The sequence below is a fragment of the Myotis lucifugus genome, unplaced genomic scaffold (assembly GCF_000147115.1).
Source record: "Myotis lucifugus unplaced genomic scaffold, Myoluc2.0 scaffold_0, whole genome shotgun sequence".
Taxonomy (NCBI): Eukaryota; Metazoa; Chordata; class Mammalia; order Chiroptera; family Vespertilionidae; genus Myotis; species Myotis lucifugus.
The window spans coordinates 1,344,012-1,347,745 of NW_005871048.1; the positions used below are offsets into that span (position 1 = coordinate 1,344,012).

General features: G+C 52.9%; 1 protein-coding gene across 2 annotated transcripts in view; it reads right to left on the reverse strand.

Moving 5' to 3' along the window:
* The window catches only part of ARPC1B (actin related protein 2/3 complex subunit 1B), an 11,807-nt gene extending 8,189 nt beyond the window's left edge, over positions 1–3,618 (reverse strand). The window contains exon 1 of one of the 2 annotated variants that reach the window (XM_014454005.2): positions 3,532–3,618. The gene's annotated coding sequence lies outside the window, so the exon portion shown is untranslated. Of the gene's footprint in view, positions 1–1,911; positions 1,930–3,531 lie in introns of those variants that run through there. The other variant, XM_006081061.3, reaches the window with a different exon arrangement.
* Between the last annotated feature and the right edge of the window lie 116 nt (positions 3,619–3,734).

The window sequence follows — 3,734 nt, forward strand, 5'->3', positions numbered from 1 at the left end:
CAAAAATCCGGATTTTGAAAAGATTCTCAGGTGATTCTAATGGGCAGCCAAGGTTGAGAACCACTGCACTAGGCAAAATCCTACTTATCAGTAAAGACCAAAGTGAACATCACTTCTTTGGCAGCCCAGGCTCAGGCCACACACGCTCATGCATGTTCAGCCTTGTACACACACAGGCACACTGCTCCCGGACATGTGTTTTCGGCCTTGCACACACACTAGCACATTGCTCCCACAATAGCTGCCTCCCCAGCCTATCTCCTTATAAGGCCTCTTTGTGTATGGCAAGGCCACGGAAGTGGCTGTGGTGGCGGAGCTGTCAGCCCAGGTCAGCGTGCCTGAGGGGGATTTCCCCCAAGCTTCCGGTGCATCTGGGCTGGGCCGGTGTTGGCTTCCAGTTGTGCTGGGGCAGGGTGCCATCACTGTCTACACTACAGATGCTCAGGAATGGGAGCAGCAGGCTTGTCTGACTGCTAAACTGTGCTAATCTGCCCACCCCCCTACTCCAAGGTCACTAACAGGGCAGGGGCAGGGCTAAGGCCAGAGCCCACTTCCAAACCCCTAGTCCAGCTGAGGCCAACCACCCTGACCCCTTCAGTCCCAGGAGGCCCAGAAGGAAGAAGCCCTGTAGCTGCATCCTGGGGTGAGGGTGGGAGGTCCCTGGATCCCAGACTCAGGCTCAGAGTTGGTCAGCAGAACCCAACTTCCCAGCTCCAACTGTGTGGCCAGGCATTTCTGCCCCTTGCAAGGTCTTGGAAAGAGTGTCCAAGGACATGTGAAAAGCCTGTCTAGCATGATGTTCCAGAGTTTCAGGCTGTGAAGATGGAGAGGCTGGGTCAGCTGAGGACAGTGGCCCCCATACTAGCAAGCCATGTACCTGGGAGGACTTGGGGGAGCTCTGACCATTTTTTCCTGGGACCCAAAGGTTTATCAAACTGGCAAAGAGGCCACGTGCGCAGTGGGGCAGGCCGGGGAGGGAGGTTCAGACTACACCTATCAGGTCGCACTTTAGCATGAATTCAGAGAGAAACACTTCCTAGTCCACTGAACCAACACCTTAAAGGGGGCAGGGGTTTCGGTTGAAGGGAGTGGGAGAGGGGAAGATGCACTTCCCTTTTTCATAACTTCTGCAAAGCACCTGAAACCAGCAAGAGCCTCAGCAATGACTCCCAACCCCCAGGCACAAAAGAGGAAGTGAGAGCCCAGAGAGGGGAAGGACTTCTCTAGCCACTGTGGCCTCAGGGCTGTGGCCTCCTTGCTTAGGAATCAGTAGATTGTCTCTGTGTCAGACCCCGGGAAGCAGCCTTCACACTGGGCCCCCTGCCTCGGAACTTTGACTTAAGCCCAGGAAAACCTCTACCCTCACTGCCAGCCAATCTCCTGCCGAGGAAAACGCTGTCAGGGCTGCTTTGCTCAAGCACGTTGTCTCAGGGATGATTTCTGGTGGAGACAAAGGCAGGCTGAGGCTGTGGCCTCTCGGACACCCACCCACTTGTCCTCATGGCTCGGTGAGCCAGCACTCTGTGTGCCCCACTCTGGGAGGAGGGGACCCTGGGCATGGCATTGGGACTTGCCCCCTTCACCCCCAATCACCTCTGAAACTGAGTGAGGCTGGGGGAACACGGACCAAATCCTGAAACTCCCTGCTCTGCCCCCGCCTGGAGCCAGGATCTCTCTGTGGTCCCGATGTCCACATGCAGAGAATGCTCAGTGTGAATGGGCCCAGGAGCACCCATGGCTGGTGGTGTGAGGGCAAAGAAGAGTGACATGGGGGCTAGGAGGGGGTATGGGTCCCCAAGGTGGGGTGTGGGTCCCCATCCAGGGGGTGCCAAAGACCATGCACTGGGGCATAAGCCCCACCGGGACAGGGATATTTGTTCACTGATGTATCCCCAGAGCCAATCAGAATACCTGCCAAACAGTAGATGCTGAATAAATATTTCTTGAATGTGGTTGAATGAATGAATCATATCCTTTCATGTCTGTCTGAGGGGATGGTCTGTAAGGGATATGCCATATTCCTTGACACATGAATGCAATTTGTACATATTTACTGGTTTACTGGAGAGCATGTACTCAAGTTTTTTCCCTGATAGGGTCAATGATCAGAAAAGCTCGGAAACCTACAATCTAGAGGGTCCTCTGAGGATACAGGGTGACGATAGCTCCTTCTAAAGCACAGCAAGTCCGGTGAAGGGTCCCAGGCCTTGGGGCCCCTTCCTTACAGTGCTGGGTTCAAATTATGGCTCTGTCCATACTGGCTGGGTGCCTCAGCCAATGCTTGCCTCACATCTCCATCCAGAAAAGGCTGGGGCTGGAAGGCACCCACTGTAGGTTTTTTCTTACTTTAAGAGAAGCTTTGCCAGCCTTCCCTGAGCCCAGACGTTTGGCTGTATTTTCAGCTAATCCAGGCAGGAGGTGCCTGGAGCAAGGATCTCTGCTTTACAGGCGCCCAGGGAAGTCCCCACCCAGCGCAGAGGCTGGCTGGAGAGAGCTGCCAGCAAGCCATTTTGCAGCATGCTAAGCAATTACTCAATTTCCTGTTGTGTGTGGAGCAGCCCTTGCCACCCCAGACAGACCAGCCAATCTCTCCTCCCTAACTCTGCTCCTGAAGTCTCACAAACCAGGCAAAGTCAAGTCAAGAAACACAAATGAAAACAATCACAAAGCACCATAAAGCCCCAGTTAAAGTAACTCAAACAAAACAGAACAAAAAAAACACATAAAACTTAATGCTGGCAGGGCTGTAGAGAAATTCTCATTTGTTGCTAATTTATTCAGTCTTTCTGAAGAGCGATGTGATAACGCTCAACTCAACAGCTGGGTAGGAACAAACAGAACAGAATAACATGAACAGGAAATTAAGATCATTAACACTCTTGGGTGACATAAATACATTTTTTTTTTTTTTTTTGCTAAGAAAATAGCCACTGAGGGTTTTTTTTTTTGGTGTTTTTTTTTTTTCCAAAGCAAACATGTTCATACTAACCCTCTTTGTAATGGGGACAGGGTAGAAAAATCCAGATGACTACAGCTATGGAAAGAGTACACGTGATATCTACATGGTACTGTTTAACGATTACAAGCACACAGGTAATAAACTGACTTTACTTGGCATCCCTAATGCCCAGGATTCTGACATACATTCTATTCTCTCTTCTAAACCAAGCCTAGTAAGTTTTTTGTTTTGTGTTGTTTTTAACCTTCATTCTGAGACTCAAACAAAAGCCAAGATTTGCTCAAAGTCACACAGCTCTTAACAGGCACCGCAAACTCTGACCGCAAATCTCCGAGATCAGGTTCACCTGGACAGACTGATCCAGGTGGGCAGGCCTTACCATGGCAGCAGCTGCAGCAGCTGCACACATTTACACTCCGTGTGCCCGGCCCATTAGCAAGCGCCTTGCATGCGTGGCCATGCTTATGCTCAGACTTGAGAGGTCCCCGTTTTCCAGATGAGCGAGGCGAGGCCCCAGGGGTGGTGGCTTGCTAAGGTCATGAGCCCGGGGAGGAGGACGCTGGCACTCTTACCGGGTCCCTGTGGCCTCGCGGGCAATGGGTGCCCTACCCTCGGGCAGCACGGACCTCCGGGCGGGGCAGCCGGGGCGCCTCCAGTCCCCTGCTCCACACTAGCCAGTACTTCACCGTCACCGCCCGGGCCCGGGGCCCTGCCCTCCCCCCTCCCGCCTCTGCCCGGGACGGCCGGGCTGATTCACCGCAGCTGCCCAAGCGGG